This window comes from Hypanus sabinus, chromosome 26, assembly GCF_030144855.1.
Source record: "Hypanus sabinus isolate sHypSab1 chromosome 26, sHypSab1.hap1, whole genome shotgun sequence".
NCBI classification, from domain to species: Eukaryota; Metazoa; Chordata; class Chondrichthyes; order Myliobatiformes; family Dasyatidae; genus Hypanus; species Hypanus sabinus.
Genome location: NC_082731.1, coordinates 30,656,520 through 30,679,258, shown reverse-complemented (window position 1 = coordinate 30,679,258; position 22,739 = coordinate 30,656,520).

The window sequence follows — 22,739 nt, the reverse complement described above, 5'->3', positions numbered from 1 at the left end:
GGCCTCCCTGTAATGTTTCACTCCTGAGGTAATGGCTTCTCAGTAATGTTCCACTCCTAATTTAATGGCCTCTCTGTAATGTTTCACTGTAAGGTAATGGCCTCCCTGTAATGTTACACTCCTAAGGTAATGGCCTCTCTGTAATGTTTCACTCCTTAGGTAATGGCCTCTCTGAAATGTTTCACCCCTAAGGTAATGGCCTCTCTGTAATGTTTCACTCCTTAGGTCTTGACTTCTCTGTAATGTCCCACTCGTAATTTAATGGCCTCTCTGTAATGTTTCACTGTAAGATGGTGGCCTCCCTGTAATGATTCACTCCAAAGGTAATGGCCTCTCTCTACTGTTTCACTCCTGAGGTAATGGCTTCTCTGTACTGTTTCTCTGTAAGGTAATAGCCTCTCTGTAAAGTTCCACTCCTAACGTAATGGCGTCTCTGTAATGTTGCACTCCTAAGGTAATGGCTTCTCTGTAATGTTCCTCTCCTAATTTAATGGCCTCTCTGAAATGTTTCACTGCTCAGGTAATGGCCTCTCAGTAATGTTCCACTCCTAAGGTAATGGCCTCTCTGTATTGATTCAATCCTAAGGTAATGGCCTCTCTGTAATGTTTCACTGTAAGGTAATGGACTCTCTGTAAAGTTTCACTCCTAAGGTAATAGCCTCTCTGTAATGTTCCACTGCTAAGGTAATGGCCTCTCTGTAATGATTCACTCCAAAGGTAATGGCCTCTCTCTAATGTTTCACTCCTAAGGTAATGGCTTCTCTGTAATGTCCACTCCTAATTCAATGGCCTCTGTGTAATGTTTCAGTGTATGGTAATGGCCTCTCTGTAATGTTCCACTCCTAAGTTAATGGCCTCTCTCTAATGTTTCACTCCTCAGGTAATGGCCTCTCTGTAATGTTTCACTGTAAGGTAATGGCATCTCTGTAATATTTCACTGTAAGGTAATGGCCTCTCTCTAATGTTTCACTCCTAAGGAAATGGCCTCTCTGTAATGTTTCTCTGTAAGGTAATGGCCTCTCTGTAAAGTTCCACTCCTCATGTAATGGCGTCTCTGTAAAGTTGCACTACTAATTTAATGGCCTCTCTGTAATGTTTCACTGAAAGGTAATGGCCTCTATGTAATGTTTCACCATAAGGTAATGGCGTCTCTGTAATGTTCCATTCCTAAGTTAATGGCCTCTCTGTATTGATTCAATCATAAGTTAATGGCCTCTCTGTAATGTTTCACTGTAAGGTAATGGCGTCTCTGTAGTGTTCCACTCCTAAGGCAATAGCCACTCTGTATTGTTTCACTGTAAGGTAATGGCTTCTCTGTAATGTTCCACTGTAAGGTTATGGCCTCTCTGTAAAGTTTCACTCCTAAGGTAATGGCCTCCCTGTAATGTTCCACTGCTAAGGTAATGGCCTCTCTGTAATGATTCACTCCAAAGGTAATGGCCTCTCTCTAATGTTTCACTCCTAAGGTAATGGCTTCTCTGTAATGTTCCACTCCTAATTTAATGGCCTCTCTGTAATGTTTCACTGTAAGGTAATGGCCTCCCTGTAATGTTACACTCCTAAGGTAATGGCCTCTCTGTAATGTTTCACTCCTTAGGTAATGGCCTCTCTGAAATGTTTCACCCCTAAGGTAATGGCCTCTCTCTAATGTTTCACTCCTAAGGAAATGGCCTCTCTGTAATGTTTCTCTGTAAGGTAATGGCCTCTCTGTAATGTTCCACTACTACCGTAATGGCGTCTCTGTAATGTTGCACTCCTAATTTAATGGCCTCTCTGTAATGTTTCACTGAAAGGTAAAGGCCTCTCTGCAATGTTCCACTATAATTTAACGACCTCTCTGTATTGTTACAATCCTAAGGTTATGGCCTCTCTCTATTGATTCAATCCTAAGGTAATGGCCTCTCTGTAATGTTTCACTGTAAGGTGGTGGCCTCTCTGTAATGTTCCACTCCTAAGGTAATGGCCTCTCTGTAATGTTTCACTCTAATGTAATGGCCTCTCTGTAATGTTACACTCCTAAGGTAATGGCATCTCTGTAATATTTCACTGTAAGGTAATGGCCTCTCTCTAATGTTTCACTCCTAAGGAAATGGCCTCTCTGTAATGTTTCTCTGTAAGGTAATGGCCTCTCTGTAAAGTTCCACTGCTAACATAATGGCGTCTCTGTAATGTTGCACTCCTAAGGTAATGGCTTCTCAGTAATGTTCCACTCCTAATTTAATGGACTCTCTGTAATGCTTCACTGTAAGGTAATGGCCTCCCTCTAATGTTACACTCCTGAGGTAATGGCCTCTCTGTAATGTTTCACTCCTGAGGTAATGGCCTCTCTGAAATGTTTCACTGCTAAGGTAATGGCCTCTCTGTAATGTTTCACTCCTAAGGTAATGGTTTCTCAGTAATGTTCCACTCCTAATTTAATGGCCTCTCTGTAATGCTTCACTGTAAGGTAATGGCCTCCCTCTAATGTTACACTCCTAGGGTAATGGCCTCTCTGTAATGTTTCACTATAAGGTAATGGCCTCTCAGTAATGTTCCACTCCTAAGGTAATGGCCTCTCTGTATTGATTCAATCCTAAGGTAATGGCCTCTCTGTAATGTTTCACTGTAAGGTAATGGCCTCTCTGTAATGTTCCACTCCTAATTTAATGGCCTCTCTGTAATGTTTCACTGTAAGGTGGTGGCCTCCCTGTAATGTTTCACTCCTGAGGTAATGGCTTCTCAGTAATGTTCCACTCCTAATTTAATGGCCTCTCTGTAATGTTTCACTGTAAGGTAATGGCCTCCCTGTAATGTTACACTCCTAAGGTAATGGCCTCTCTGTAATGTTTCACTCCTTAGGTAATGGCCTCTCTGAAATGTTTCACCCCTAAGGTAATGGCCTCTCTGTAATGTTTCACTCCTTAGGTCTTGACTTCTCTGTAATGTCCCACTCGTAATTTAATGGCCTCTCTGTAATGTTTCACTGTAAGATGGTGGCCTCCCTGTAATGATTCACTCCAAAGGTAATGGCCTCTCTCTACTGTTTCACTCCTGAGGTAATGGCTTCTCTGTACTGTTTCTCTGTAAGGTAATAGCCTCTCTGTAAAGTTCCACTCCTAACGTAATGGCGTCTCTGTAATGTTGCACTCCTAAGGTAATGGCTTCTCTGTAATGTTCCTCTCCTAATTTAATGGCCTCTCTGAAATGTTTCACTGCTCAGGTAATGGCCTCTCAGTAATGTTCCACTCCTAAGGTAATGGCCTCTCTGTATTGATTCAATCCTAAGGTAATGGCCTCTCTGTAATGTTTCACTGTAAGGTAATGGACTCTCTGTAAAGTTTCACTCCTAAGGTAATAGCCTCTCTGTAATGTTCCACTGCTAAGGTAATGGCCTCTCTGTAATGATTCACTCCAAAGGTAATGGCCTCTCTCTAATGTTTCACTCCTAAGGTAATGGCTTCTCTGTAATGTCCACTCCTAATTCAATGGCCTCTGTGTAATGTTTCAGTGTATGGTAATGGCCTCTCTGTAATGTTCCACTCCTAAGTTAATGGCCTCTCTCTAATGTTTCACTCCTCAGGTAATGGCCTCTCTGTAATGTTTCACTGTAAGGTAATGGCATCTCTGTAATATTTCACTGTAAGGTAATGGCCTCTCTCTAATGTTTCACTCCTAAGGAAATGGCCTCTCTGTAATGTTTCTCTGTAAGGTAATGGCCTCTCTGTAAAGTTCCACTCCTCATGTAATGGCGTCTCTGTAAAGTTGCACTACTAATTTAATGGCCTCTCTGTAATGTTTCACTGAAAGGTAATGGCCTCTATGTAATGTTTCACCATAAGGTAATGGCGTCTCTGTAATGTTCCATTCCTAAGTTAATGGCCTCTCTGTATTGATTCAATCATAAGTTAATGGCCTCTCTGTAATGTTTCACTGTAAGGTAATGGCGTCTCTGTAGTGTTCCACTCCTAAGGCAATAGCCACTCTGTATTGTTTCACTGTAAGGTAATGGCTTCTCTGTAATGTTCCACTGTAAGGTTATGGCCTCTCTGTAAAGTTTCACTCCTAAGGTAATGGCCTCCCTGTAATGTTCCACTGCTAAGGTAATGGCCTCTCTGTAATGATTCACTCCAAAGGTAATGGCCTCTCTCTAATGTTTCACTCCTAAGGTAATGGCTTCTCTGTAATGTTCCACTCCTAATTTAATGGCCTCTCTGTAATGTTTCACTGTAAGGTAATGGCCTCCCTGTAATGTTACACTCCTAAGGTAATGGCCTCTCTGTAATGTTTCACTCCTTAGGTAATGGCCTCTCTGAAATGTTTCACCCCTAAGGTAATGGCCTCTCTCTAATGTTTCACTCCTAAGGAAATGGCCTCTCTGTAATGTTTCTCTGTAAGGTAATGGCCTCTCTGTAATGTTCCACTACTACCGTAATGGCGTCTCTGTAATGTTGCACTCCTAATTTAATGGCCTCTCTGTAATGTTTCACTGAAAGGTAAAGGCCTCTCTGCAATGTTCCACTATAATTTAACGACCTCTCTGTATTGTTACAATCCTAAGGTTATGGCCTCTCTCTATTGATTCAATCCTAAGGTAATGGCCTCTCTGTAATGTTTCACTGTAAGGTGGTGGCCTCTCTGTAATGTTCCACTCCTAAGGTAATGGCCTCTCTGTAATGTTTCACTCTAATGTAATGGCCTCTCTGTAATGTTACACTCCTAAGGTAATGGCATCTCTGTAATATTTCACTGTAAGGTAATGGCCTCTCTCTAATGTTTCACTCCTAAGGAAATGGCCTCTCTGTAATGTTTCTCTGTAAGGTAATGGCCTCTCTGTAAAGTTCCACTGCTAACATAATGGCGTCTCTGTAATGTTGCACTCCTAATTTAATGGCCTCTCTGTAATGTTTCACTGAAAGGTAAAGGCCTCTCTGTAAAGTTCCACTCCTAACGTAATGGCGTCTCTGTAATGTTGCACTCCTAATTTAATGACCTCCCTGTAATGATTCACTCCAAAGGTAATGGCCTCTCTCTACTGTTTCACTCCTGAGGTAATGGCTTCTCTGTACTGTTTCTCTGTAAGGTAATGGCCTCTCTGTAAAGTTCCACTCCTAACGTAATGGCGTCTCTGTAATGTTGCACTCCTAAGGTAATGGCTTCTCTGTAATGTTCCTCTCCTAATTTAATGGCCTCTCTGAAATGTTTCACTGCTCAGGTAATGGCCTCTCTGTAATGTTTCACTCCTAAGGTAATGGCCTCTCTGAAATGTTTCACCCCTAAGGTAGTGGCCTCTCTGTAATGTTTCACTCCTTAGGTATTGACTTCTCTGTAATGTTTCACTCCTAATTTAATGGCCTCTCTGTAATGTTTCACTGTAAGGTGCTGGCCTCTCTCTAATGTTTCACTCCTAAGGAAATGGCCTCTCTGTAATGTTTCTCTGTAAGGTAATGGCCTCTCTGTAAAGTTCCACTGCTAACATAATGGCGTCTCTGTAATGTTGCACTCCTAATTTAATGGCCTCTCTGTAATGTTTCACTGAAAGGTAAAGGCCTCTCTGTAATGTTCCACTATAATTTAACGGCCTCTCTGTATTGTTACAATCCTAAGGTAATGGACTCTCTGAAATGTTTCACAATAACGTAATGGCCTCTCAGTAATGTTCCACTCCTAAGGTAATGGCCTCTCTGTATTGATTCAATCCTAAGGTAATGGCCTCTCTGTAATGTTTCACTGTAAGGTAATGGACTCTCTGTAATGTTCTACTCTTAAGGTAATGGCCTCTCTCTAATGTTTCACTGTAAGGTAATGGCCTCTCTGTAAAGTTTCACTCCTAAGGTAATAGCCCCTCTGTAATGTTCCACTGCTAAGGTAATGGCCTCTCTGTAATGATTCACTCCAAAGGTTATGGCCTCTCTCTAATGTTTCACTCCTAAGGTAATGGCTTCTCTGTAATGTCGACTCCTAATTCAATGGCCTCTGTGTAATGTTTCAGTGTAAGGTAATGGCCTCCCTGTAATGTTACACTCCTAAGGTAATGGCCTCTCTGTAATGTTTCACTCCTAAGGTTATGCCCTCTCTGTATTGTTTCACTCCTAAGGGAATGGCCTCTCTCTAATGTTTCACTCCGAAGGTAATGGCCTCTCTGTAATGTTTCACTGTAAGGTTATGGCCTCTCTGTAAAGTTTCACTCCTAAGGTAATGGCCTCCCTGTAATGTTCCACTGCTAAGGTAATGGCCTCTCTGTAATGATTCACTCCAAAGGTAATGGCCTCTCTCTAATGTTTCACTCCTAAGGTAATGGCTTCTCTGTAATGTTCCACTCCTAATTTAATGGCCTCTCTGTAATGTTTCACTGTAAGGTGGTGGCCTCTCTCTAATGTTTCACTCCTAAGGAAATGGCCTCTCTGTAATGTTTCTCTGTAAGGTAATGGCCTCTCTGTAAAGTTCAACTGCTAACATAATGGCGTCTCTGTAATGTTGCACTCCTAATTTAATGGCCTCTCTGTAATGTTTCACTGAAAGGTAAAGGCCTCTCTGTAATGTTCCACTATAATTTAACGGCCTCTCTGTATTGTTACAATCCTAAGGTAATGGACTCTCTGAAATGTTTCACAATAACGTAATGGCCTCTCAGTAATGTTCCACTCCTAAGGTAATGGCCTCTCTGTAATGTTTCACTGTAAGGTAATGGACTCTCTGTAATGTTCTACTCTTAAGGTAATGGCCTCTCTGCAATGATTCACTCCAAAGGTTATGGCCTCTCTCTAATGTTTCACTCCTAAGGTAATGGCTTCTCTGTAATGTCCACTCCTAATTCAATGGCCTCTGTGTAATGTTTCAGTGTAAGGTAATGGCCTCCCTGTAATGTTACACTCCTAAGGTAATGGCCTCTCTGTAATGTTTCACTCCTAAGGTTATGCCCTCTCTGTATTGTTTCACTCCTAAGGGAATGGCCTCTCTCTAATGTTTCACTCCGAAGGTAATGGCCTCTCTGTAATGTTTCACTGTAAGGTTATGGCCTCTCTGTAAAGTTTCACTCCTAAGGTAATGGCCTCCCTGTAATGTTCCACTGCTAAGGTAATGGCCTCTCTGTAATGATTCACTCCAAAGGTAATGGCCTCTCTCTAATGTTTCACTCCTAAGGTAATGGCTTCTCTGTAATGTTCCACTCCTAATTTAATGGCCTCTCTGTAATGTTTCACTGTAAGGTAATGGCCTCCCTGTAATGTTACACTCCTAAGGTCATGGCCTCTCTGTAATGTTTCACTCCTTAGGTAATGGCCACTCTGAAATGTTTCACCCCTAAGGTAATGGCCTCTCTGTAATGTTTCACTGTAAGGTGGTGGCCTCTCTCTAATGTTTCACTCCTAAGGAAATGGCCTCTCTGTAATGTTTCTCTGTAAGGTAATGGCCTCTCTGTAAAGTTCCACTCCTAACGTAATGTCGTCTCTGTAATGTTGCACTCCTAATTTAATGGCCTCTCTGTAATGTTTCACTGAAAGGTAAAGGCCTCTCTGCAATGTTCCACTATAATTTAACGACCTCTCTGTATTGTTACAATCCTAAGGTAATGGCCTCTCTGTATTGATTCAATCCTAAGGTAATGGCCTCTCTGTAATGTTTCACTGTAAGGTGGTGGCCTCTCTGTAATGTTCCACTCCTAAGGTAATGGCCTCTCTGTAATGTTTCACTCCGAAGGAAATGGCCTCTCTGTAATGTTACACTCCTAAGGTAATGGCATCTCTGTAATATTTCACTGTAAGGTAATGGCCTCTCTCTAATGTTTCACTCCTAAGGAAATGGCCTCTCTGTAATGTTTCTCTGTAAGGTAATGGCCTCTCTGTAAAGTTCCACTCCTAACGTAATGGCGTCTCTGTAATGTTGCACTACTAATTTAATGACCTCCCTGTAATGATTCACTCCAAAGGTAATGGCCTGTCTCTACTGTTTCACTCCTGAGGTAATGGCTTCTCTGTAATGTTTCACTATAAGATAATGGCATCTCTGTAATGTTCCACTACTAAGGTAATGGCCTCTCTGTAATCTTCCACTGTAAGGTAATGGCCTCTCTGTATTGTTTCAACCCTAAGGTAATGGCCTCTCTGTAAAGTTTCACTCCTAAGGTAGTGGCCTCTCTGTAATGTTCCACTGCTAAGGTAATGTCCTCTCTGTAATGATTCACTCCAAAGGTAATGGTCTCTCTGTAATGTTTCACTCCTAAGGTAATGGCTTCTCAGTAATGTTCCACTCCTAATTTAATGGACTCTCTGTAATGCTTCACTGTAAGGTAATGGCCTCCCTCTAATGTTACACTCCTGAGGTAATGGCCTCTCTGTAATGTTTCACTCCTGAGGTAATGGCCTCTCTGAAATGTTTCACTGCTAAGGTAATGGCCTCTCTGTAATGTTTCACTCCTAAGGTAATGGTTTCTCAGTAATGTTCCACTCCTAATTTAATGGCCTCTCTGTAATGCTTCACTGTAAGGTAATGGCCTCCCTCTAATGTTACACTCCTAGGGTAATGGCCTCTCTGTAATGTTTCACTATAAGGTAATGGCCTCTCAGTAATGTTCCACTCCTAAGGTAATGGCCTCTCTGTATTGATTCAATCCTAAGGTAATGGCCTCTCTGTAATGTTTCACTGTAAGGTAATGGCCTCTCTGTAATGTTCCACTCCTAATTTAATGGCCTCTCTGTAATGTTTCACTGTAAGGTGGTGGCCTCCCTGTAATGTTTCACTCCTGAGGTAATGGCTTCTCAGTAATGTTCCACTCCTAATTTAATGGCCTCTCTGTAATGTTTCACTGTAAGGTAATGGCCTCCCTGTAATGTTACACTCCTAAGGTAATGGCCTCTCTGTAATGTTTCACTCCTTAGGTAATGGCCTCTCTGAAATGTTTCACCCCTAAGGTAATGGCCTCTCTGTAATGTTTCACTCCTTAGGTCTTGACTTCTCTGTAATGTCCCACTCGTAATTTAATGGCCTCTCTGTAATGTTTCACTGTAAGATGGTGGCCTCCCTGTAATGATTCACTCCAAAGGTAATGGCCTCTCTCTACTGTTTCACTCCTGAGGTAATGGCTTCTCTGTACTGTTTCTCTGTAAGGTAATAGCCTCTCTGTAAAGTTCCACTCCTAACGTAATGGCGTCTCTGTAATGTTGCACTCCTAAGGTAATGGCTTCTCTGTAATGTTCCTCTCCTAATTTAATGGCCTCTCTGAAATGTTTCACTGCTCAGGTAATGGCCTCTCAGTAATGTTCCACTCCTAAGGTAATGGCCTCTCTGTATTGATTCAATCCTAAGGTAATGGCCTCTCTGTAATGTTTCACTGTAAGGTAATGGACTCTCTGTAAAGTTTCACTCCTAAGGTAATAGCCTCTCTGTAATGTTCCACTGCTAAGGTAATGGCCTCTCTGTAATGATTCACTCCAAAGGTAATGGCCTCTCTCTAATGTTTCACTCCTAAGGTAATGGCTTCTCTGTAATGTCCACTCCTAATTCAATGGCCTCTGTGTAATGTTTCAGTGTATGGTAATGGCCTCTCTGTAATGTTCCACTCCTAAGTTAATGGCCTCTCTCTAATGTTTCACTCCTCAGGTAATGGCCTCTCTGTAATGTTTCACTGTAAGGTAATGGCATCTCTGTAATATTTCACTGTAAGGTAATGGCCTCTCTCTAATGTTTCACTCCTAAGGAAATGGCCTCTCTGTAATGTTTCTCTGTAAGGTAATGGCCTCTCTGTAAAGTTCCACTCCTCATGTAATGGCGTCTCTGTAAAGTTGCACTACTAATTTAATGGCCTCTCTGTAATGTTTCACTGAAAGGTAATGGCCTCTATGTAATGTTTCACCATAAGGTAATGGCGTCTCTGTAATGTTCCATTCCTAAGTTAATGGCCTCTCTGTATTGATTCAATCATAAGTTAATGGCCTCTCTGTAATGTTTCACTGTAAGGTAATAGAATCTCTGTAATGTTCTACTCTTAAGGTAATGGCCTCTCTGTAATGTTCCTTCCTAAGATAATGGCCTCTCCGTAATGTTTCCCTATAAGGTAATGGCGTCTCTGTAGTGTTCCACTCCTAAGGCAATAGCCACTCTGTATTGTTTCACTGTAAGGTAATGGCTTCTCTGTAATGTTCCACTCCTAAGGTAATGGCCTCTCTGTATTGATCCACTCCTAAGGTAATGGCCTCTCTGTATTGTTCCACTCCTAACGTAATGGGCTCTCTGCAATGTTTCACTCCTAAGGTAATGGCCTCTCTGTAATGGTCCACTGTAAGGTAATGGCCTCTCTGTAATGTTCCACTCCCAAGGTAATGGCCTCTCTGTAATGTTCCACTCCGAAGGTAATGGCCTCTCTGTCATGTTTCACTCCTAAGGTAATTGTCTCTCTGTAATATTTCACTGTAAGGTAATGGCCTCTCTCTAATGTTTCACTCCTAAGGAAATGGCCTCTCTGTAATGTTTCTCTGTAAGGTAATGGCCTCTCTGTAAAGTTGCACTGAAAGGTAATGGCCTCTATGTAATGTTTCACTATAAGGTAATGGCGTCTCTGTAATGTTCCATTCCGAAGTTAATGGCCTCTCTGTATTGATTCAATCCTAAGGTAATGGCCTCTCTGTAATGTTCCACTGCTAAGGTAATGGCCTCTCTGTAATGTTTCACTCCAAAGGTAATGGCCTCTCTCTAATGTTTCACTCCTAAGCTAATGGCTTCTCTGTAATGTTCCACTCCTAATTTAATGGCCTCTCTGTAATGTTTCACTGTAAGGTAATGGCCTCCCTGTAATGTTACACTCCTAAGGTAATGGCCTCTCTGTAATGTTTCACTCCTAAGGTAATAGCCTCTCTGTAATGTTTCACTCCTTAGGTATTGACTTCTCTGTAATGTTCCACTCCTAATTTAATGGCCTCTCTGTAATGTTTCACTGTAAGGTGGTGGCCTCTCTGTAATGTACCACTACTACCGAAATGGCCTCTCTGTAATCTTTCACTGTAAGGTAATGGCCTCTCTGTATTGTTCCACTCATAAGGTAATGGCCTCTCTGTAATATTTCACTAAGGTAATGGCCTCTCTGTAATGTTACACTCCTAAGGTAATGGCATCTCTGTAATATTTCACTGTAAGGTAATGGCCTCTCTCTAATGTTTCACTCCTAAGGAAATGGCCTCTCTGTAATTGTCCACTGTAAGGTAATGGCCTCTCTGTAATGTTTCACTCCTAAGGTAATGGCCTCTCTGTATTGTTCCACTCCTAATTTAATGGCCTCTCTGTAATGTTTCACTCCTAAGGTAATGGCCTCTCTGTAATGTTCCACTCCTGATTTAATGGCCTCTCTGTAATGTTTCACTGTAAGGTGTTGGCCTCTCTGTAATGTTTCACTCCTAAGGTAATGGTTTCTCAGTAATGTTCCACTCCTAATTTAATGGCCTCTCTGTAATGCTTCACTGTAAGGTAATGGCCTCCCTCTAATGTTACACTCCTAGGGTAATGGCCTCTCTGTAATGTTTCACTATAAGGTAATGGCCTCTCAGTAATGTTCCACTCCTAAGGTAATGGCCTCTCTGTAATGATTCAATCCTAAGGTAATGGCCTCTCTGTAATGTTTCACTGTAAGGTAATGGACTCTCTGTAATGTTCTACTCTTAAGGTAATGGCCTCTCTCTAATGTTTCACTGTAAGGTAATGGCCTCTCTGTAAAGTTTCACTCCTAAGGTAATAGCCTCTCTGTAATGTTCCACTGCTAAGGTAATGGCCTCTCTGTAATGATTCACTCCAAAGGTAATGGCCTCTCTCTAATGTTTCACTCCTAAGGTAATGGCTTCTCTGTAATGTCCACTCCTAATTCAATGGCCTCTGTGTAATGTTTCAGTGTATGGTAATGGCCTCCCTGTAATGTTCCACTCCTAAGTTAATGGCCTCTCTCTAATGTTTCACTCCTCAGGTCATGGCCTCTCTGTAATGTTCCACTGCTAAGGTAATGGCCTCTCTGTAATGTTTCACTCCTAAGGTAATGGCCTCTCTGTAATGTTTCACTGTAAGGTAATGGCATCTCAGTAATATTTCACTGTAAGGTAATGGCCTCTCTCTAATGTTTCACTCCTAAGGAAATGGCCTCTCTGTAATGTTTCTCTGTAAGGTAATGGCCTCTCTGTAAAGTTCCACTCCTAATGTAATGGCGTCTCTGTAAAGTTCCACTCCTAATTTAATGGCCTCTCTGTAATGTTTCACTGAAAGTTAATGGCCTCCATGTAATGTTTCACTATAAGGTAATGGCGTCTCTGTAATGTTCCATTCCTCAGTTAATGGCCTCTCTGTATTGATTCAATCATAAGTTAATGGCCTCTCTGTAATGTTTCACTGTAAGGTAATAGACTCTCTGTAATGTTCTACTCTTAAGGTAATGGCCTCTCTGTAATGTTCCATCCTAAGATAATGGCCTCTCCGTAATGTTTCCCTATAAGGTAATGGCGTCTCTGTAGTGTTCCACTCCAAAGGTAATAGCCACTCTGTATTGTTTCACTGTAAGGTAATGGCTTCTCTGTAATGTTCCACTCCTAAGGTAATGGCCTCTCTGTATTGATCCACTCCTAAGGTAATGGCCTCTCTGTATTGTTCCACTCCTAACGTAATGGCGTCTCGGTAATGTTCCACTCCTAAGGTAATGGCCTCTTTGTATTGATTTAATCCTAAGGTAATGGCGTCTCTGCAATGTTTCACTGTGGGGTAACGGACTCTCTCTAAAGTTTCACTGAAACGTAATGGCTTCTCTGAAATGTTTCACTGTAAGGTAATGGGCTATCTCTAATGTTCCACTGTAAGGTAATGGCCTCTCTGTAATGTTTCACTGTAAGGTAATGGACTCTCTGTAATGTTCCACTCCTAAGGTAATGGCCTCTCTGTAACGTTTCACTGTAAGGTAATGGACTGTCTGTAATGTTCCACTCCTAAGGTAATGGCCTCTCTCTAACTGTTTCACTGAAAGGTAATGACCTCTCTGTAATGTTCCACTGTAATTTAATGGCCTCTGGGTATTGTTTCAACCCTAAGGTAATGTCCTCTCCGTAATGTTTCACTATAAGGTAATGGCATTTCTGTAGTGTTCCACTCCTAAGGTAATGGCCTCTCTGTAATGTTTCACTCCTTAGGTAATGACTTCTCTGTCATGTTCCACTTCTAATTTAATGGCCTCTCTGTATTGTTTCACTGTAAGGTATGGACTCTCTGTAATGTTCGACTCCTAAGGTAATGGCCTCTCTGTAATGTTCCACTCCTAAGGTAATGGCCTCTCTGTATTGTTCCACTCCTAAGGTAATGGCCTCTCTGTAATGTTTCACTCCTAAGGTAATGCCCTCTCTGTAATGTTTCACTGTAAGGTAATGGCCTCTCTGTAATGATTCACTCCAAAGGTAATGGTCTCTCTGTAATGTTTCACTCCTAAGGTAATGGCTACTCAGTAATGTTCCACTCCTAATTTAATGGACTCTCTGTAATGCTTCACTGTAAGGTAATGGCCTCCCTCTAATGTTACACTCCTAAGGTAATGGCCTCTCTGTAATGTTTCACTCCTGAGGTAATGGCCTCTCTGAAATGTTTCACTGCTAAGGTAATGGCCTCTCTGTAATGTTTCACTCCTTAGGTATTGACTTCTCTGTAATGTTCCACTCCTAATTTAATGGCCTCTCTGTAATGTTTCACTGTAAGGTGTTGGCCTCTCTCTAATGTTTCACTCCTAAGGTAATGGTTTCTCAGTAATGTTCCACTCCTAATTTAATGGCCTCTCTGTAATGCTTCACTGTAAGGTAATGGCCTCCCTCTAATGTTACACTCCTAGGGTAATGGCCTCTCTGTAATGTTTCACTATAAGGTAATGGCCTCTCTGTAATGTTCCACTCCTAACGTAATGGCGTCTCGGTAATGTTCCACTCCTAAGGTAATGGGCTCTCTGTATTGATTTAATCCTAAGGTAATGGCGTCTCTGCAATGTTTCACTGTGGGGTAACGGACTCTCTCTAAAGTTTCACTGAAACGTAATGGCTTCTCTGAAATGTTTCACTGTAAGGTAATGGGCTATCTCTAATGTTCCACTCCTAAGGTAATGGCTTCTCTGTAATGTCCACTCCTAATTCAATGGCCTCTGTGTAATGTTTCAGTGTATGGTAATGGCCTCTCTGTAATGTTGCACTCCTAAGTTAATGGCCTCTCTCTAATGTTTCACTCCTCAGGTAATGGCCTCTCTGTAATGTTCCACTGCTAAGGTAATGGCCTCTCTGTAATGTTTCACTCCCAAGGTAATGGCCTCTCTGTAATGTTTCACTGTAAGGTAATGGCATCTCTGTAATATTTCACTGTAAGGTAATGGCCTCTCTCTAATGTTTCACTCCTAAGGAAATGGCCTCTCTGTAATGTTTCTCTGTAAGGTAATGGCCTCTCTGTAAAGTTCCACTCCTAATGTCATGGCGTCTCTGTAAAGTTGCACTCCTAATTTAATGGCCTCTCTGTAATGTTTCACTGAAAGGTAATGGCCTCTATGTAATGTTTCACTATAAGGTAATGGCGTCTCTGTAATGTTCCATTCCTAAGTTAATGGCCTCTCTGTATTGATTCAATCATAAGTTAATTGCCTCTCTGTAATGTTTCACTGTAAGGTAATAGACTCTCTGTAATGTTCTACTCTTAAGGTAATGGCCTCTCTGTAATGTTCCATCCTAAGATAATGGCCTCTCCGTAATGTTTCCCTATAAGGTAATGGCGTCTCTGTAGTGTTCCACTCCAAAGGCAATAGCCACTCTGTATTGTTTCACTGTAAGGTAATGGCTTCTCTGTAATGTTCCACTCCTAAGGTAATGGCCTCTCTGTATTGATCCACTCCTAAGGTAATGGCCTCTCTGTATTGTTCCACTCCGAACGTAATGGGCTCTCTGCAATGTTTCACTCCGAGGGTAATGGCCTCTCTCTAATGTTTCACTGAAAGGTAATGGCCTCTCTGTAATGTTACACTCCTAAGGTAATGGCCTCTCTGTAATATTTCACTGTAAGGTAATGGCCTCTCTCTAATGTTTCACTCCTAAGGAAATGGCCTCTCTGTAATGTTTCTCTGTAAGGTAATGGCCTCTCTGTAAAGTTCCACTCCTAATGTCATGGCGTCTCTGTAAAGTTGCACTCCTAATTTAATGGCCTCTCTGTAATGTTTCACTCCGAGGGTAATGGCCTCTCTCTAATGTTTCACTGAAAGGTAAAGGCCTCTCTGTAATGTTCCACTATAATTTAACGGCCTCTCTGTATTGTTACAATCCGAAGGTAATGGCCTCTCTGTAATGTTCCACTCCTAAGGTAATGGCCTCTCTGTAATGTTCCACTCCTAAGGTAATGGCCTCTCTGTAATGTTTCACTGTAAGGTAATGGACTCTCTGTAATGTTCTACTCTTAAGGTAATGGCCTCTCTCTAATGTTTCACTGTAAGGTAATGGCCTCTTTGTAAAGTTTCACTCCTAAGGTAATGGCCTCTCTGTAATGTTCCACTGCTAAGGTAATGGCCTCTCTGTAATGATTCACTCCAAAGGTAATGGCCTCTCTGTAATGTTTCACTCCTAAGGTAATGGCTTCTCTGTAATGTCCACTGCTAATTTCATGGCCTCTCTGTAATGTTTCAGTGTAAGGTAATGGCCTCCCTGTAATGATTCACTCCAAAGGTAATGGCCTCTCTGTAATGTTTCACTCCTAAGGTAATGGCTTCTCTGTAATGTCCACTGCTACTTTCATGGCCTGTCTGTAATGTTTCAGTGTAAGGTAATGGCCTCCCTGTAATGTTACACTCCTAATGTAATGGCCTCTCTGTAATGTTTCACTCCTAACGTTATGCCCTCTCTGTAATGTTTCACTCCAAAGGTAATGGCCTCTCTCTAATGTTTCACTCCTAAGGTAATGGCTTCTCTGTAATGTTCCACTCCTAATTTAATGGCCTCTCTGTAATGTTTCACTGTAAGGTAATGGCCTCCCTGTAATGTTACACTCCTAAGGTAATGGCCTCTCTGTAATGTTTCACTCCTAAGGTAATGGCTTCTCTGTAATGTTCCACTCCTAATTTAATGGCCTCTCTGTAATGTTTCACTGTAAGGTGGTGGCCTCTCTGTAATGTTCCACTACTACCGTAATGGCCTCTCTGTAATCTTTCACTGTAAGGTAATGGCCTCTCTGTATTGTTCCACTCCTAATTTAATGGCCTCTCTGTAATGTTTCACTGTAAAGTAATGGCCTCCCTGTAATGTTACACTCCTAAGGTAATGGCCTCTCTGTAATGTTTCACTCCTAAGGTAATGGCCTCTCTGTAATGTTCCACTGCTAAGGTAATGGCCTCTCTGTAATGTTTCACTCCAAAGGTAAAGGCCTCTCTCTAATGTTTCACTCCTAACGTAATGGCCTCTCTGTAATGTTTCACTGTACGGTAATGGCCTCTATCTAAAGTTTCACTGAAAGGTAAAGGCCTCTCTGAAATGTTTCACTGTAAGGTAATGGGCTATCTCTAATGTTCCACTCGTAAGGTACTGGCCTCTCTGTAATGTTCCATTCCTAAGGTAATGGCCTCTCTGTATTGTTCCACTCCTAAGGTAATGGCCTCTCTGTAATTTTTCACTGCTAAGGTAATGGCCTCTCTGTAATGTTCCACTCCTAACGTAATGGCGTCTCTGTAATGTTCCACTCCTAAGGTAATGGCCTATCTGTATTGATTTAATCCTAAGGTAATGGCGTCTGTGCAATGTTTCACTGTGGGGTAACGGACTCTCTCTAAAGTTTCACTGAAACGTAATGGCTTCTCTGAAATGTTTCACTGTAAGGTAATGGGCTATCTCTAATGTTCCACTGTAAGGTAATGGCCTCTCTGTAATGTTTCACTGTAAGGTAATGGACTCTCTGTAATGTTCCACTCCTAAGGTAATGGCCTCTCTGTAACGTTTCACTGTAAGGTAATGGACTGTCTGTAATGTTCCACTCCTAAGGTAATGGCCTCTCTCTAACTGTTTCACTGAAAGGTAATGACCTCTCTGTAATGTTCCACTGTAATTTAATGGCCTCTGGGTATTGTTTCAACCCTAAGGTAATGTCCTCTCCGTAATGTTTCACTATAAGGTAATGGCATTTCTGTAGTGTTCCACTCCTAAGGTAATGGCCTCTCTGTAATGTTTCACTCCTTAGGTAATGACTTCTCTGTCATGTTCCACTTCTAATTTAATGGCCTCTCTGTATTGTTTCACTGTAAGGTATGGCCTCTCTGTAATGTTCGACTCCTAAGGTAATGGCCTCTCTGTAATGTTCCACTCCTAAGGTAATGGCCTCTCTGTATTGTTCCACTCCTAAGGTAATGGCCTCTCTGTAATGTTTCACTCCTAAGGTAATGCCCTCTCTGTAATGTTTCACTGTAAGGTAATGGCCTCTCTGTAATGATTCACTCCAAAGGTAATGGTCTCTCTGTAATGTTTCACTCCTAAGGTAATGGCTACTCAGTAATGTTCCACTCCTAATTTAATGGACTCTCTGTAATGCTTCACTGTAAGGTAATGGCCTCCCTCTAATGTTCCACTCCTAAGGTAATGGCCTCTCTGTAATGTTTCACTCCTGAGGTAATGGCCTCTCTGAAATGTTTCACTGCTAAGGTAATGGCCTCTCTGTAATGTTTCACTCCTTAGGTATTGACTTCTCTGTAATGTTCCACTCCTAATTTAATGGCCTCTCTGTAATGTTTCACTGTAAGGTGTTGGCCTCTCTCTAATGTTTCACTCCTAAGGTAATGGTTTCTCAGTAATGTTCCACTCCTAATTTAATGGCCTCTCTGTAATGCTTCACTGTAAGGTAATGGCCTCCCTCTAATGTTACACTCCTAGGGTAATGGCCTCTCTGTAATGTTTCACTATAAGGTAATGGCCTCTCTGTAATGTTCCACTCCTAACGTAATGGCGTCTCGGTAATGTTCCACTCCTAAGGTAATGGGCTCTCTGTATTGATTTAATCCTAAGGTAATGGCGTCTCTGCAATGTTTCACTGTGGGGTAACGGACTCTCTCTAAAGTTTCACTGAAACGTAATGGCTTCTCTGAAATGTTTCACTGTAAGGTAATGGGCTATCTCTAATGTTCCACTCCTAAGGTAATGGCTTCTCTGTAATGTCCACTCCTAATTCAATGGCCTCTGTGTAATGTTTCAGTGTATGGTAATGGCCTCTCTGTAATGTTGCACTCGTAAGTTAATGGCCTCTCTCTAATGTTTCACTCCTCAGGTAATGGCCTCTCTGTAATGTTCCACTGCTAAGGTAATGGCCTCTCTGTAATGTTTCACTCCCAAGATAATGGCCTCTCTGTAATGTTTCACTCCCAAGGTAATGGCCTCTCTGTAATGTTTCACTGTAAGGTAATGGCATCTCTGTAATATTTCACTGTAAGGTAATGGCCTCTCTCTAATGTTTCACTCCTAAGGAAATGGCCTCTCTGTAATGTTTCTCTGTAAGGTAATGGCCTCTCTGTAAAGTTCCACTCCTAATGTCATGGCGTCTCTGTAAAGTTGCACTCCTAATTTAATGGCCTCTCTGTAATGTTTCACTGAAAGGTAATGGCCTCTATGTAATGTTTCACTATAAGGTAATGGCGTCTCTGTAATGTTCCATTCCTAAGTTAATGGCCTCTCTGTATTGATTCAATCATAAGTTAATTGCCTCTCTGTAATGTTTCACTGTAAGGTAATAGACTCTCTGTAATGTTCTACTCTTAAGGTAATGGCCTCTCTGTAATGTTCCATCCTAAGATAATGGCCTCTCCGTAATGTTTCCCTATAAGGTAATGGCGTCTCTGTAGTGTTCCACTCCAAAGGTAATAGCCACTCTGTATTGTTTCACTGTAAGGTAATGGCTTCTCTGTAATGTTCCACTCCTAAGGTAATGGCCTCTCTGTATTGATCCACTCCTAAGGTAATGGCCTCTCTGTATTGTTCCACTCCGAACGTAATGGGCTCTCTGCAATGTTTCACTCCGAGGGTAATGGCCTCTCTCTAATGTTTCACTGAAAGGTAAAGGCCTCTCTGTAATGTTACACTCCTAAGGTAATGGCCTCTCTGTAATATTTCACTGTAAGGTAATGGCCTCTCTCTAATGTTTCACTCCTAAGGAAATGGCCTCTCTGTAATGTTTCTCTGTAAGGTAATGGCCTCTCTGTAAAGTTCCACTCCTAATGTCATGGCGTCTCTGTAAAGTTGCACTCCTAATTTAATGGCCTCTCTGTAATGTTTCACTGAAAGGTAATGGCCTCTCTGTAATGTTTCACTCCTAAGGTAATGGCCTCTCTGTAATGTTTCACTCCGAGGGTAATGGCCTCTCTCTAATGTTTCACTGAAAGGTAAAGGCCTCTCTGTAATGTTCCACTATAATTTAACGGCCTCTCTGTATTGTTACAATCCGAAGGTAATGGCCTCTCTGTAATGTTTCACTATAAAGTAATGGCCTCTCAGTAATGTTCCACTCCTAAGGTAATGGCATCTCTGTAATGTTTCACTGTAAGGTAATGGACTCTCTGTAATGTTCTACTCTTAAGGTAATGGCCTCTCTGTAATGATTCACTCCAAAGGTAATGGCCTCTCTGTAATGTTTCACTCCTAAGGTAATGGCTTCTCTGTAATGTCCTCTGCTAATTTCATGGCCTCTCTGTAATGTTTCAGTGTAAGGTAATGGCCTCCCTGTAATGTTACACTCCTAATGTAATGGCCTCTCTGTAATGTTTCACTCCTAACGTTATGCCCTCTCTGTATTGTTTCACTCCTAAGGGAATGGCCTCTCTCTAATGTTTCACTCCGAAGGTAATGGCCTCTCTGTAATGTTTCACTGTAAGGTAATGGCCTCTCTGTAAAGTTTCACTCCTAAGGTAATGGCCTCTCTGTAATGTTCCACTGCTAAGGTAATGGCCTCTCTGTAATGTTTCACTCCAAAGGTAATGGCCTCTCTCTAATGTTTCACTCCTAAGGTAATGGCCTCTCTGTAATGTTTCACTGTAAGGTAATGGCCTCCCTGTAATGTTACACTCCTAAGGTAATGGCCTCTCTGTAATGTTTCACTCCTAAGGTAATGGCCTCTCTGTAATGTTCCACTCCTTAGGTATTGACTTCTCTGTAATGTTCCACTCCTAATTTAATGGCCTCTCTGTAATGTTTCACTGTAAGGTGGTGGCCTCTCTGTAATGTTCCACTACTACCGTAATGGCCTCTCTGTAATCTTTCACTGTAAGGTAATGGCCTCTCTGTATTGTTCCACTCCTAATTTAATGGCCTCTCTGTAATGTTTCACTGTAAAGTAATGGCCTCCCTGTAATGTTACACTCCTAAGGTAATGGCCTCTCTGTAATGTTTCACTCCTAAGGTAATGGCCTCTCTGTAATGTTCCACTGCTAAGGTAATGGCCTCTCTGTAATGTTTCACTCCAAAGGTAATGGCCTCTCTCTAATGTTTCACTCCTAAGGTAATGGCTTCTCTGTAATGTTCCACTCCTAATTTAATGGCCTCTCTGTAATGTTTCACTGTAAGGTAATGGCCTCCCTGTAATGTTACACTCCTAAGGTAATGGCCTCTCTGTAATGTTTCACTCCTAAGGTAATGGCCTCTCTGTAATGTTTCACTCCTTAGGTATTGACTTCTCTGTAATGTTCCACTCCTAATTTAATGGCCTCTCTGTAATGTTTCACTGTAAGGTGGTGGCCTCTCTGTAATGTTCCACTACTACCGTAATGGCCTCTCTGTAATCTTTCACTGGAAGGTAATGGCCTCTCTGTATTGTTCCACTCATAAGGTAATGGCCTCCCTGTAATATTTCACTGTAAGGTAATGGCCTCTCTGTAATGTTACACTCCTAAGGTAATGGCATCTCTGTAATATTTCACTGTAAGGTAATGGCCTCTCTCTAATGTTTCACTCCTAAGGAAATGGCCTCACTGTAATTGTCCACTGTAAGGTAATGGCCTCTCTGTAATGTTTCACTCCTAAGGTAATGGCCTCTCTGTATTGTTCCACTCCTAATTTAATGGCCTCTCTGTGATGTTTCACTCCTAAGGTAATGGCCTATCTGTAATGTTCCACTCCTAATTTAATGGCCTCTCTGTAATGTTTCACTGTAAGGTAATGGGCTATCTCTAATGTTCCACTCCTAAGGTAATGGCTTCTCTGTAATGTCCACTCCTAATTCAATGGCCTCTGTGTAATGTTTCAGTGTATGGTAATGGCCTCTCTGTAATGTTGCACTCCTAAGTTAATGGCCTCTCTCTAATGTTTCACTCCTCAGGTAATGGCCTCTCTGTAATGTTCCACTGCTAAGGTAATGGCCTCTCTGTAATGTTTCACTCCCAAGGTAATGGCCTCTCTGTAATGTTTCACTGTAAGGTAATGGCATCTCTGTAATATTTCACTGTAAGGTAATGGCCTCTCTCTAATGTTTCACTCCTAATTTAATGGCCTCTCTGTAATGTTCCATCCTAAGATAATGGCCTCTCCGTAATGTTTCCCTATAAGGTAATGGCGTCTCTGTAGTGTTCCACTCCAAAGGTAATAGCCACTCTGTATTGTTTCACTGTAAGGTAATGGCTTCTCTGTAATGTTCCACTCCTAAGGTAATGGCCTCTCTGTATTGATCCACTCCTAAGGTAATGGCCTCTCTGTATTGTTCCACTCCGAACGTAATGGGCTCTCTGCAATGTTTCACTCCGAGGGTAATGGCCTCTCTCTAATGTTTCACTGAAAGGTAAAGGCCTCTCTGTAATGTTACACTCCTAAGGTAATGGCATCTCTGTAATATTTCACTGTAAGGTAATGGCCTCCCTCTAATGTTTCACTCCTAAGGAAATGGCCTCTCTGTAATGTTTCTCTGTAAGGTAATGGCCTCTCTGTAAAGTTCCACTCCTAATGTCATGGCGTCTCTGTAAAGTTGCACTCCTAATTTAATGGCCTCTCTGTAATGTTTCACTGAAAGGTAATGGCCTCTATGTAATTTTTCACTATAAGGTAATGGCGTCTCTGTAATGTTCCATTCCTAAGTTAATGGCCTCTCTGTATTGATTCAATCATAAGTTAATGTCCTCCCTGTAATGTTTCACTGTAAGGTAATGGACTCTCTGTAATGTTCTACTCTTAAGGTAATGGCCTCTCTCTAAAGTTTCACTGAAATGTAATGGCCTCTTTGAAATGTTTCACTATAAGGTAATGGCCTCTCTGTATTGATCCACTCCTAAGGTAATGGCCTCTCTGTATTGATCCACTCCTAAGGTAATGGCCTCTCTGTATTGTTCCACTCCTAATGTAATGGCCTCTCTGCAATGTTTCACTCCTAAGGTAATGGCCTCTCTGTAATGTTTCACTGTAAGGTAATGGCCTCTTTGTAATGTTTCACTCCGAGGGTAATGGCCTCTCTCTAATGTTTCACTGAAAGGTAAAGGCCTCTCTGTAATGTTCCACTATAATTTAACGGCCTCTCTGTATTGTTACAATCCGAAGGTAATGGCCTCTCAGTAATGTTCCACTCCTAAGGTAATGGCCTCTCTGTAATGTTTCACTGTAAGGTAATGGACTCTCTGTAATGTTCTACTCTTAAGGTAATGGCCTCTCTGTAATGTTCCACTGCTAAGGTAATGGCCTCTCTGTAATGATTCACTCCAAAGGTAATGGCCTCTCTGTAATGTTTCACTCCTAAGGTAATGGCTTCTCTGTAATGTCCACTCCTAATTTCATGGCCTCTCTGTAATGTTT